Genomic DNA, 12,032 nt, shown 5'->3' with positions numbered 1-12,032 from the left:
AAAGTGTCGACAAGGCCGCACTCCCTACATTTGTCAGTAGCTGACAAATGTATTTTATAAAGTTTTTCGGCTGTGGGTAGAGTTTCATTAACAACTTTATACCACAGCGATCGAATACCGGTATCTAGCACTTTGTTATGTATAGTCTTCCAGATTAGAGGCCAGTCTTTAGAGGGATACTTCAGTTCCATGCGGTTGACCCTGCCTGTGTCGTTCAGTAGCCGGTAGAGGTTGGCAGTGGTAAGGTCACGTAGCGGGACTCTCGATTTCATTTGGAGATAACTACTTTCTAAAAGAAACATCCTAATGTGGTTTGCTTTGAAATGCGTTTCCCGAAGGTTGATGGGGATGTGCATAGTCTGAGGCTGAAATGTGCGTATGGCCATACTCAGCGCGCTGTCAGGATATTCGTGGCAGAGCTGCAGTGTACGCCGGATCAAGAGTGCCTTACATTTGGTTTGAACATCCGTCAGGCCGAGGCCGCCTTTGTCTGGTGGGAGAGTGATGACATTGATGCCCACCTTGAAGATGTCACCCCTCCAGATGTACCAACCTACTGCCGACATAATTTTCCTCGCGACACTGTCGACCACAGGAAGTATTTGCCCGACATACCAAATTTTTGAGAGAATCATGGTATTAACGAAATGAACTCTCTGCAGTAAGTCCTGTTCTCTGCCTTTATGATGCTGTAAGCAGCCCCGAGACATAGCCAAAAGATGTTTCCAATTGTCTACCGTTGTTCGTAGGGGGCAACTGCTCATCTTGATACCAAGAAGTTTGAGAGTCGCACATCTTCTGTACGGCAAAGGGGCGTCTGTGCGAAATCCACTGCCTATAGGCAGGAGGCAAGTCTTTCCATAGTTTAGCTGAGAACCGGAGGCTCGCTCGTAATCGGTGATACTATTCCTAACGGCCGTGAGGTCTTGTTCCGAACGCACAATGACACCCACATCGTCGGCGTACGCAATGCATTTGAGGGTGCTGGAATACAGGTTTAAACCTTGAAGGTTACAATTCAGCATCCTTACAAGTGGCTCAATTGCGATCACGAAGAGACACATGGACATGGGACAGCCCTGTCTGATTGACCGCTGAATCGGAATCCGCCGGGTGAATTGACCATTGACGATGATCTGAGAAGTGGCCGAGGTGTACATGTTGCTGACCATTGCAGTAAAGCCGTCACCAAATCCTAAGTGGTTCATGGTGTGGAAGAGGTAGCGATGCAGGATCCGATCAAAGGCCTGACATTGATCTAAAGCCAAGATTGCTGCTTCCGGGCGTGTGATTGCAGTAAACGAAACGAGCTCCCTGTAATCGGCAAGACATTTAAAGATCGTGCGGCCCGGGACCGCTGCTGCCTGGCTGTGATGTATAATTTTTGCAAGGACATGTTTAAGTCTACCTGCTATGACGCGGGCCACAATCTTGTAGTCAGAGTTCAACAGGGAGATAGGGCGGAATTTGGCAATATCCTGATGGGGGTATTCTTTTGGGACCAAAACGATCAGGCTGTCATTGAAACCATCTGGTAACTGTTGGCCGGCGCGCAGTTCATTGCAGATGCAAACAAAACAATGTTCGAGGAGGTCCCAGAACTGCTTATAAAATTCAATCGGCAGACCATCAATGCCGGGCGATTTGTTGGCCTGAGCCCTGCTCAGTGCCTCCCGAATCTCCACCGCGGTGACATCACTGATCAACAACTGCCTGTCGTCCTCATCGAGCGTTGTCGGAAGATATGCATGCATCGCCGCGATTGCCGCATCATCGGCTGGTTGTGCTCTGTATAGTCGCTCGTAGTAGTCCGTTAGAGACTCCTTAATTTCAGCCTGGGTCGTCACAAAGGTACCGTCTTCAGTTCGTAAGCGGGTAATCAATTTTTGTCGTGCGCGGCGTTTCTCTGTCCCTAGGTGGAAGGCGGATGGTTGTTCGTCAGAAGTGCCGGCGCTATCTCGCGAACGGATTTTAACGCCTTCCATTTGCCTGCGTTTGAGGAGCGTCAACTTTGATTTGATCCGTTTAATCTGAAGAAATTGTTGCTGCGTGACATGTGCTTCAGAATACAAGTCACGGAGACAGCGAAAATAAAATTCAAACGTCTCTTTCTGCATCCGGCCCCTGTCAGAACTGTACGCCTTCAAACAACGAATAAGCCTAGGTTTTGCACAACGGCACCACCACTGCGTTACCGATGGGAATGTTGGTCGTCGACGTAAACAAATTTCCCAGGCTTCTTGTAGACGGTCTCGTAACTCCTGTTCCCTGAGAATACTGACGTTAAGTTTCCATCCTGTCCGACCACGGAAAGTTTGCTGGCGCGCCATACGAATGATACAATGGTAAGCTAAATGGTCGGAAAAATACAGGGGCCATGTTTCCGAGGAAGATACCCGCTCACGCAGGTTTTTCCCCACGTAGATCCTGTCGAGGCGGCTGGCCATTTGTGCAGTATGGTACGTGAAGCACCGTTGTTCCCCGTGTGTTATTTCCCACGTATCCTCCAGCTCTAATTGACGTACTGTTTCGCCGAGAGCGGCACATCCATTAAAGTTCGGCCATTGGTCCTTGGGCTTCAAAACACAATTAAAATCGCCTCCGATAACCACGTCCTCCCGGCTGCGGCGCAAAAGATATAATAAGTCAGTGGCAAAGAACTGAGCTCGTCTCGTTCTATTCTGATTCCCGGAAGGGGCATATACATTAACAAATCTAATGCCGTTGATAAGGCACGCTATACCCCTGCCATTTTCGAGTCGTTCAACGTCGGAGACGGCCACGCCCACTTTGGTTAATAGAGCGGTACCTGAAGAACTGTCTGGGGTGGTGTTTTTGAGTAATTGGTAGCCAGGAATGTCAGGCTGAAATTTATCATCGACCTCCTGCAACAGCACAATATCAGCATCGCAGCTGTATAAATAATCACGAAAGCTAGAGAGCTTCTGTACAGAAGTAATTCTATTAACGTTAATTGTAGCTAACTTATAATCCTGGTAGGACGGCATGAACTGCTAAATGTTGGCAGAAAGAGAAAAAAGCAAAGTAGATATGCAGAAGCACAGAAAATTATAACCTTTAGTAGGTATCAGATAGGTAATCATCGTCCCCCGTCGGGTGTTTTGAGACAGGTCGTGTCGTACTTAAGTCGCCGACCGGTAATGCGGGTAAATTTCCTGGAGATGGCCCTACCACAGACAGGCTCTGGTCCATTATTACATCGTCAGTGTCATCTGCCCAATTGACCACATGAACAGCGGCCACCTCGCCAAATGAGTCCTGATCATTTTGAGATTGATGTTCGGGGGTATCCCTGAGGTCCTCACGAGGGTTCTGTTCCTCGGTCGCAGCGACCTGGCCGTCACCATCGGGGTGGGGCACGGAGACGTCCGAGACCTGCGGGGTCTCATGCAGCGGCTGTTCAGTGGGGCGGTCAAGAGAGCCGTCAGGCAAGGAACGGGCAATTTGCGCCCCTTTCTCACGCAAAGGTGGTGCGGTGTGGGCGGCATCCTTGTGGGCGATCCTCCTTTTCTTGTGTTTCTTGGGAGAAGTTTCGACTCTTTGAAGTGCTGCAGCCGACGAGGAAGAAGTGGAGTCCTGTGCAGGAGGAAGTGCATTCTGAACTGAAATGGGATCCATATTGCTGTTAACGTGGCGACCAGTGTGATCTTCCTGGGAGTTAGCAACCTCTTGGTGGCCGTCTAAAGACGGAACCGCCGGGATGCTACTGGCCACCGGTACGTCTGTAGTAGGAACAGCGATGCCGTCCAGACTGGAAGTATCCATGGGCGTATCTAGAACAGTGTCCGAAGCCCTGGGATCTGTGACCACGTCAGGTTGCACCGCCGCGGCCGTGGTCGAGCGGACTGCCGCTACATATGTGAGAGGCAGTGTCGACATCCTGGTAGTTTCCGTCCTTTCGCCAGGTGGTAATTGCGTCACTCGTCGCTGCATACACTGAGCGCGAACGTGATCAGTGGCACCACAACCTGCACAAGTCCTAGGTTGACCGTCGTACATAACGATCGCCCTGTATCCACAAATAGTGAGATATGACGGGATGTGTCTCTTCAACTCTATCTTGACCTGACGAACACCATTCAAAACAGGGACTTTGAAAGACAACCACTTTTCAGCAACATTGCTAATGACTTTACCATAGCTGTCCAAAGCAGCGTTGATGTGTTCCGCTGGGACTTCAAACGGCAGTTCGAATATTCGAACGGTGCGGACACCAAACCCTGCATGAGACACGAGAACCTCTCCAACATTCCCATCACAATGCTTAAACTTCAAACGACCACTACAAGAGTCAATGATTTGGTCACAGATTTCGGCAGATTTAAACTTTATATAGGCGGTGCTGCTAACTATCGATAAATGGACTCCAAGAATGTCATCAAAGGATCGTTTCAAAGCTTCCTCAATCCACGATTCTAATTCAAACGATTTTGGTCGTGCATAGTGTGAATCAAACACAAACTTCAAAGTATCCCGTCGTGTTAATTGACTCATGTTGGAATCCTACACATATTCCACACAATAACACGTTACTGTTTACAGCAAGGGCGGCACTCACCACAACAGCCAGCAGCAGCGGCGACGCAAGCACCACACGTCCGCTCACCACGGCCGCCGAGGGCCGACGAGCTAACGGGCCTCGGCAGATGCAGTTGCTCAGCCCTACGCTGGAATCAGGTGGCATGAAGCCATACACCATTCCTATGGTCGTCGTGTGTCTGCTTCCCTAGTCTATATTCTGCTGACGGTCACGAAACAGTAGCTATATTGCGAGCAGGACGGGAAACGGCCGCTCGGACAGCTCAAACTTGTCACGATTCGTGTGGAAAAAATTCCGTTCCGGTACCGGGAATCGAACCCGGGCCTCCTGGGTGAAAGCCAGGTATCCTAGCCACTAGACCACACCGGATGCGGCCGTTTCATTCGACCGTTCGTACGGTCGCTTGTCGCATTGTCGCTCTCTTTGCGAGCATCTTTGCACATACTGACTGGCAAGGCGCGCACCTCAAACGTCGCAGAGCAATGCTTTTGGCTTCATGCTCTGCTGGGAGAAGAGGAATAGGGAAGCTGTATGTAGCAATAACAGGAAGTAAACATTTTCCCGCTGAAGCGTTGAAACGTTGCGGATAACAAACAAGAAATAAGTTGGCGCCCTAGCAACAGCACCACCTTCAGTCACAGAAAATTAGATGCCCCGGGTGAGGATCGAACTCACGACCTTAAGATTATGAGACTTACGCGCTGCCTACTGCGCTACCGAGGCAGGCGATCGTTAGACCTTCTGGAATCTTGGTAAGTACCGAATACAAGTGGTAGAGAGTCTGCACTCCCTGGCTCATTTTTTCTGTTGCTACACGTGCATTCACGGCGCGGCAGGCAACTTGCGATGCTAGGCCGACGCCAGTATGTACAATAGCACGCAGGAGTCCAAACGAGCAGTCGTCCGCGCTGCATGATTGGTTCTTTCCACACGGAATCCCGCGGTTCATTCTCATGGCTCACGCAGTTCGAGTGCGAAAGACACGCAGCACCCCTACCGGAGAAAAAACAAAATGATGCATCGGCCGGGAATCGAACCCGGGCCGCCCGCGTGGCAGGCGAGCATTCTACCACTGAACCACCGATGCTCGGGCCAGCGGTACCTTCACGCTGCTTCCCGAGCAGATGTCTCAAGGGAAAGTGGGACTGCCGTCAAGCGCCGTAGCATTCTGTGGAGAAGATGCTGCAGACGCTGAATCCTGCACTGCACTGCTTAAAGATGCCGCCAGAACGCGGTCCTCTGCGTACTCTTGCGCCGCCGGCGCCGACTCTTGCCAAAGGATGCGAAATGTGCGCGGATACGCTGTCCGAATGCGTCTGGATGTGCTCCCCTAGCCTGCCTCGAAATGCGCCTGCCGGGTACGATCACCTTCGGCCGCTGCCGACAGGCGGGAAGCCGACTCAGCGCGGTGGCGGGGCGCTCGCTTGTGCGGTGGTGGTGTAATGGTCAGCATAGTTGCCTTCCAAGCAGTTGATCCGGGTTCGATTCCCGGCCACCGCAGCAGGCTTTTAATTTCGCGTATGAGTACTTTTGCCACGCGCTCTTAAACTATTGTTTTTTCGCCCTCTTACTCGCTGCATACCAGCCCTTAGTGTGTCTCGACTTGTCTCGACTTTGCTCAGCTGACGCGAGAGCTGACGCTCTCAAATCGGCCTATATCAAAACGACAAGCACGAGAAACGACTGAGAGAGGTAAGGAGAGGCGAGGCGAGGCGATGGACACACAGCACGCCCCCTTCATTTCACGGTGGCGTCTCCCTGGCCGAATCGGGCTGTAGCTCCGAAAACAAAGGAGAAACAAAAATAGGAAGTAAAACTGCCAATACTGCCCTGTGTTCCCATGCGCTCACCCGCCCAAGTACTGACAAGGGCCAAAGTTGTTACGCATCGGCAATCGGACATTTTCTCTAACCAGTGTATTCAAGATATTATGGCCATTGCCGAGTGAATGCTGTAGTGCTTCCCGACGAGTCGGGTTCGGATCCTCTGTCAACTTCCACGCAGGGTGATGATCATTTGGTCATCACACTCGCCAGCTGAAATCGGCGCTGCCTTTTCGCAGTAGTAAAAGAGAAGTGGCCCGTGGGGGGATCGAACCCACGACCTTCGCGTTATTAGCACGACGCTCTAACCAACTGAGCTAACGGGCCTCGGCAGATGCAGTTGCTCAGCCCTACGCTGGAATCAGGTGGCATGAAGCCATACACCATTCCTATGGTCGTCGTGTGTCTGCTTCCCTAGTCTATATTCTGCTGACGGTCACGAAACAGTAGCTATATTGCGAGCAGGACGGGAAACGGCCGCTCGGACAGCTCAAACTTGTCACGATTCGTGTGGAAAAAATTCCGTTCCGGTACCGGGAATCGAACCCGGGCCTCCTGGGTGAAAGCCAGGTATCCTAGCCACTAGACCACACCGGATGCGGCCGTTTCATTCGACCGTTCGTACGGTCGCTTGTCGCATTGTCGCTCTCTTTGCGAGCATCTTTGCACATACTGACTGGCAAGGCGCGCACCTCAAACGTCGCAGAGCAATGCTTTTGGCTTCATGCTCTGCTGGGAGAAGAGGAATAGGGAAGCTGTATGTAGCAATAACAGGAAGTAAACATTTTCCCGCTGAAGCGTTGAAACGTTGCGGATAACAAACAAGAAATAAGTTGGCGCCCTAGCAACAGCACCACCTTCAGTCACAGAAAATTAGATGCCCCGGGTGAGGATCGAACTCACGACCTTAAGATTATGAGACTTACGCGCTGCCTACTGCGCTACCGAGGCAGGCGATCGTTAGACCTTCTGGAATCTTGGTAAGTACCGAATACAAGTGGTAGAGAGTCTGCACTCCCTGGCTCATTTTTTCTGTTGCTACACGTGCATTCACGGCGCGGCAGGCAACTTGCGATGCTAGGCCGACGCCAGTATGTACAATAGCACGCAGGAGTCCAAACGAGCAGTCGTCCGCGCTGCATGATTGGTTCTTTCCACACGGAATCCCGCGGTTCATTCTCATGGCTCACGCAGTTCGAGTGCGAAAGACACGCAGCACCCCTACCGGAGAAAAAACAAAATGATGCATCGGCCGGGAATCGAACCCGGGCCGCCCGCGTGGCAGGCGAGCATTCTACCACTGAACCACCGATGCTCGGGCCAGCGGTACCTTCACGCTGCTTCCCGAGCAGATGTCTCAAGGGAAAGTGGGACTGCCGTCAAGCGCCGTAGCATTCTGTGGAGAAGATGCTGCAGACGCTGAATCCTGCACTGCACTGCTTAAAGATGCCGCCAGAACGCGGTCCTCTGCGTACTCTTGCGCCGCCGGCGCCGACTCTTGCCAAAGGATGCGAAATGTGCGCGGATACGCTGTCCGAATGCGTCTGGATGTGCTCCCCTAGCCTGCCTCGAAATGCGCCTGCCGGGTACGATCACCTTCGGCCGCTGCCGACAGGCGGGAAGCCGACTCAGCGCGGTGGCGGGGCGCTCGCTTGTGCGGTGGTGGTGTAATGGTCAGCATAGTTGCCTTCCAAGCAGTTGATCCGGGTTCGATTCCCGGCCACCGCAGCAGGCTTTTAATTTCGCGTATGAGTACTTTTGCCACGCGCTCTTAAACTATTGTTTTTTCGCCCTCTTACTCGCTGCATACCAGCCCTTAGTGTGTCTCGACTTGTCTCGACTTTGCTCAGCTGACGCGAGAGCTGACGCTCTCAAATCGGCCTATATCAAAACGACAAGCACGAGAAACGACTGAGAGAGGTAAGGAGAGGCGAGGCGAGGCGATGGACACACAGCACGCCCCCTTCATTTCACGGTGGCGTCTCCCTGGCCGAATCGGGCTGTAGCTCCGAAAACAAAGGAGAAACAAAAATAGGAAGTAAAACTGCCAATACTGCCCTGTGTTCCCATGCGCTCACCCGCCCAAGTACTGACAAGGGCCAAAGTTGTTACGCATCGGCAATCGGACATTTTCTTTCATTTTCTCTAACCAGTGTATTCAAGATATTATGGCCATTGCCGAGTGAATGCTGTAGTGCTTCCCGACGAGTCGGGTTCGGATCCTCTGTCAACTTCCACGCAGGGTGATGATCATTTGGTCATCACACTCGCCAGCTGAAATCGGCGCTGCCTTTTCGCAGTAGTAAAAGAGAAGTGGCCCGTGGGGGGATCGAACCCACGACCTTCGCGTTATTAGCACGACGCTCTAACCAACTGAGCTAACGGGCCTCGGCAGATGCAGTTGCTCAGCCCTACGCTGGAATCAGGTGGCATGAAGCCATACACCATTCCTATGGTCGTCGTGTGTCTGCTTCCCTAGTCTATATTCTGCTGACGGTCACGAAACAGTAGCTATATTGCGAGCAGGACGGGAAACGGCCGCTCGGACAGCTCAAACTTGTCACGATTCGTGTGGAAAAAATTCCGTTCCGGTACCGGGAATCGAACCCGGGCCTCCTGGGTGAAAGCCAGGTATCCTAGCCACTAGACCACACCGGATGCGGCCGTTTCATTCGACCGTTCGTACGGTCGCTTGTCGCATTGTCGCTCTCTTTGCGAGCATCTTTGCACATACTGACTGGCAAGGCGCGCACCTCAAACGTCGCAGAGCAATGCTTTTGGCTTCATGCTCTGCTGGGAGAAGAGGAATAGGGAAGCTGTATGTAGCAATAACAGGAAGTAAACATTTTCCCGCTGAAGCGTTGAAACGTTGCGGATAACAAACAAGAAATAAGTTGGCGCCCTAGCAACAGCACCACCTTCAGTCACAGAAAATTAGATGCCCCGGGTGAGGATCGAACTCACGACCTTAAGATTATGAGACTTACGCGCTGCCTACTGCGCTACCGAGGCAGGCGATCGTTAGACCTTCTGGAATCTTGGTAAGTACCGAATACAAGTGGTAGAGAGTCTGCACTCCCTGGCTCATTTTTTCTGTTGCTACACGTGCATTCACGGCGCGGCAGGCAACTTGCGATGCTAGGCCGACGCCAGTATGTACAATAGCACGCAGGAGTCCAAACGAGCAGTCGTCCGCGCTGCATGATTGGTTCTTTCCACACGGAATCCCGCGGTTCATTCTCATGGCTCACGCAGTTCGAGTGCGAAAGACACGCAGCACCCCTACCGGAGAAAAAACAAAATGATGCATCGGCCGGGAATCGAACCCGGGCCGCCCGCGTGGCAGGCGAGCATTCTACCACTGAACCACCGATGCTCGGGCCAGCGGTACCTTCACGCTGCTTCCCGAGCAGATGTCTCAAGGGAAAGTGGGACTGCCGTCAAGCGCCGTAGCATTCTGTGGAGAAGATGCTGCAGACGCTGAATCCTGCACTGCACTGCTTAAAGATGCCGCCAGAACGCGGTCCTCTGCGTACTCTTGCGCCGCCGGCGCCGACTCTTGCCAAAGGATGCGAAATGTGCGCGGATACGCTGTCCGAATGCGTCTGGATGTGCTCCCCTAGCCTGCCTCGAAATGCGCCTGCCGGGTACGATCACCTTCGGCCGCTGCCGACAGGCGGGAAGCCGACTCAGCGCGGTGGCGGGGCGCTCGCTTGTGCGGTGGTGGTGTAATGGTCAGCATAGTTGCCTTCCAAGCAGTTGATCCGGGTTCGATTCCCGGCCACCGCAGCAGGCTTTTAATTTCGCGTATGAGTACTTTTGCCACGCGCTCTTAAACTATTGTTTTTTCGCCCTCTTACTCGCTGCATACCAGCCCTTAGTGTGTCTCGACTTGTCTCGACTTTGCTCAGCTGACGCGAGAGCTGACGCTCTCAAATCGGCCTATATCAAAACGACAAGCACGAGAAACGACTGAGAGAGGTAAGGAGAGGCGAGGCGAGGCGATGGACACACAGCACGCCCCCTTCATTTCACGGTGGCGTCTCCCTGGCCGAATCGGGCTGTAGCTCCGAAAACAAAGGAGAAACAAAAATAGGAAGTAAAACTGCCAATACTGCCCTGTGTTCCCATGCGCTCACCCGCCCAAGTACTGACAAGGGCCAAAGTTGTTACGCATCGGCAATCGGACATTTTCTCTAACCAGTGTATTCAAGATATTATGGCCATTGCCGAGTGAATGCTGTAGTGCTTCCCGACGAGTCGGGTTCGGATCCTCTGTCAACTTCCACGCAGGGTGATGATCATTTGGTCATCACACTCGCCAGCTGAAATCGGCGCTGCCTTTTCGCAGTAGTAAAAGAGAAGTGGCCCGTGGGGGGATCGAACCCACGACCTTCGCGTTATTAGCACGACGCTCTAACCAACTGAGCTAACGGGCCTCGGCAGATGCAGTTGCTCAGCCCTACGCTGGAATCAGGTGGCATGAAGCCATACACCATTCCTATGGTCGTCGTGTGTCTGCTTCCCTAGTCTATATTCTGCTGACGGTCACGAAACAGTAGCTATATTGCGAGCAGGACGGGAAACGGCCGCTCGGACAGCTCAAACTTGTCACGATTCGTGTGGAAAAAATTCCGTTCCGGTACCGGGAATCGAACCCGGGCCTCCTGGGTGAAAGCCAGGTATCCTAGCCACTAGACCACACCGGATGCGGCCGTTTCATTCGACCGTTCGTACGGTCGCTTGTCGCATTGTCGCTCTCTTTGCGAGCATCTTTGCACATACTGACTGGCAAGGCGCGCACCTCAAACGTCGCAGAGCAATGCTTTTGGCTTCATGCTCTGCTGGGAGAAGAGGAATAGGGAAGCTGTATGTAGCAATAACAGGAAGTAAACATTTTCCCGCTGAAGCGTTGAAACGTTGCGGATAACAAACAAGAAATAAGTTGGCGCCCTAGCAACAGCACCACCTTCAGTCACAGAAAATTAGATGCCCCGGGTGAGGATCGAACTCACGACCTTAAGATTATGAGACTTACGCGCTGCCTACTGCGCTACCGAGGCAGGCGATCGTTAGACCTTCTGGAATCTTGGTAAGTACCGAATACAAGTGGTAGAGAGTCTGCACTCCCTGGCTCATTTTTTCTGTTGCTACACGTGCATTCACGGCGCGGCAGGCAACTTGCGATGCTAGGCCGACGCCAGTATGTACAATAGCACGCAGGAGTCCAAACGAGCAGTCGTCCGCGCTGCATGATTGGTTCTTTCCACACGGAATCCCGCGGTTCATTCTCATGGCTCACGCAGTTCGAGTGCGAAAGACACGCAGCACCCCTACCGGAGAAAAAACAAAATGATGCATCGGCCGGGAATCGAACCCGGGCCGCCCGCGTGGCAGGCGAGCATTCTACCACTGAACCACCGATGCTCGGGCCAGCGGTACCTTCACGCTGCTTCCCGAGCAGATGTCTCAAGGGAAAGTGGGACTGCCGTCAAGCGCCGTAGCATTCTGTGGAGAAGATGCTGCAGACGCTGAATCCTGCACTGCACTGCTTAAAGATGCCGCCAGAACGCGGTCCTCTGCGTACTCTTGCGCCGCCGGCGCCGACTCTTGCCAAAGGATGCGAAATGTGCGCGGATACGCTGTCC

The 12,032-nt window shown here is 52.7% G+C and overlaps 18 non-coding genes across 18 annotated transcripts; 3 read left to right on the top strand and 15 right to left on the bottom strand.

Annotated features, from left to right (window-relative positions):
* Positions 1-4,858: 4,858 nt before the first annotated feature.
* On the bottom strand, positions 4,859-4,930 carry Trnae-uuc. The gene has a single exon. It is a non-coding gene; the product is annotated as a tRNA-Glu (tRNA).
* Positions 4,931-5,211: 281 nt separating this feature from the next.
* Positions 5,212-5,284, bottom strand: Trnam-cau. The gene has a single exon. It is a non-coding gene; the product is annotated as a tRNA-Met (tRNA).
* A 293-nt stretch (positions 5,285-5,577) lies between these two features.
* On the bottom strand, positions 5,578-5,648 carry Trnag-gcc. The gene has a single exon. It is a non-coding gene; the product is annotated as a tRNA-Gly (tRNA).
* A 341-nt stretch (positions 5,649-5,989) lies between these two features.
* On the top strand, positions 5,990-6,061 carry Trnag-ucc. The gene has a single exon. It is a non-coding gene; the product is annotated as a tRNA-Gly (tRNA).
* A 576-nt stretch (positions 6,062-6,637) lies between these two features.
* Trnai-aau lies at positions 6,638-6,711 on the bottom strand. Its single transcript has one exon. It is a non-coding gene; the product is annotated as a tRNA-Ile (tRNA).
* A 198-nt stretch (positions 6,712-6,909) lies between these two features.
* Positions 6,910-6,981, bottom strand: Trnae-uuc. The gene has a single exon. It is a non-coding gene; the product is annotated as a tRNA-Glu (tRNA).
* A 281-nt stretch (positions 6,982-7,262) lies between these two features.
* Trnam-cau lies at positions 7,263-7,335 on the bottom strand. Its single transcript has one exon. It is a non-coding gene; the product is annotated as a tRNA-Met (tRNA).
* A 293-nt stretch (positions 7,336-7,628) lies between these two features.
* On the bottom strand, positions 7,629-7,699 carry Trnag-gcc. Its single transcript has one exon. It is a non-coding gene; the product is annotated as a tRNA-Gly (tRNA).
* A 341-nt stretch (positions 7,700-8,040) lies between these two features.
* On the top strand, positions 8,041-8,112 carry Trnag-ucc. The gene has a single exon. It is a non-coding gene; the product is annotated as a tRNA-Gly (tRNA).
* Positions 8,113-8,698: 586 nt separating this feature from the next.
* Trnai-aau lies at positions 8,699-8,772 on the bottom strand. Its single transcript has one exon. It is a non-coding gene; the product is annotated as a tRNA-Ile (tRNA).
* A 198-nt stretch (positions 8,773-8,970) lies between these two features.
* Trnae-uuc lies at positions 8,971-9,042 on the bottom strand. The gene has a single exon. It is a non-coding gene; the product is annotated as a tRNA-Glu (tRNA).
* A 281-nt stretch (positions 9,043-9,323) lies between these two features.
* On the bottom strand, positions 9,324-9,396 carry Trnam-cau. Its single transcript has one exon. It is a non-coding gene; the product is annotated as a tRNA-Met (tRNA).
* A 293-nt stretch (positions 9,397-9,689) lies between these two features.
* On the bottom strand, positions 9,690-9,760 carry Trnag-gcc. Its single transcript has one exon. It is a non-coding gene; the product is annotated as a tRNA-Gly (tRNA).
* A 341-nt stretch (positions 9,761-10,101) lies between these two features.
* Positions 10,102-10,173, top strand: Trnag-ucc. The gene has a single exon. It is a non-coding gene; the product is annotated as a tRNA-Gly (tRNA).
* A 576-nt stretch (positions 10,174-10,749) lies between these two features.
* On the bottom strand, positions 10,750-10,823 carry Trnai-aau. Its single transcript has one exon. It is a non-coding gene; the product is annotated as a tRNA-Ile (tRNA).
* Positions 10,824-11,021: 198 nt separating this feature from the next.
* Positions 11,022-11,093, bottom strand: Trnae-uuc. The gene has a single exon. It is a non-coding gene; the product is annotated as a tRNA-Glu (tRNA).
* Positions 11,094-11,374: 281 nt separating this feature from the next.
* On the bottom strand, positions 11,375-11,447 carry Trnam-cau. Its single transcript has one exon. It is a non-coding gene; the product is annotated as a tRNA-Met (tRNA).
* A 293-nt stretch (positions 11,448-11,740) lies between these two features.
* Positions 11,741-11,811, bottom strand: Trnag-gcc. Its single transcript has one exon. It is a non-coding gene; the product is annotated as a tRNA-Gly (tRNA).
* Positions 11,812-12,032: the final 221 nt, after the last annotated feature.

This window comes from Schistocerca americana, unplaced genomic scaffold (assembly GCF_021461395.2).
Source record: "Schistocerca americana isolate TAMUIC-IGC-003095 unplaced genomic scaffold, iqSchAmer2.1 HiC_scaffold_241, whole genome shotgun sequence".
Taxonomy (NCBI): domain Eukaryota; kingdom Metazoa; phylum Arthropoda; class Insecta; order Orthoptera; family Acrididae; genus Schistocerca; species Schistocerca americana.
Note: the sequence above shows the minus strand (reverse complement) of the source record. Positions and strands in the feature narration are given on the sequence as shown.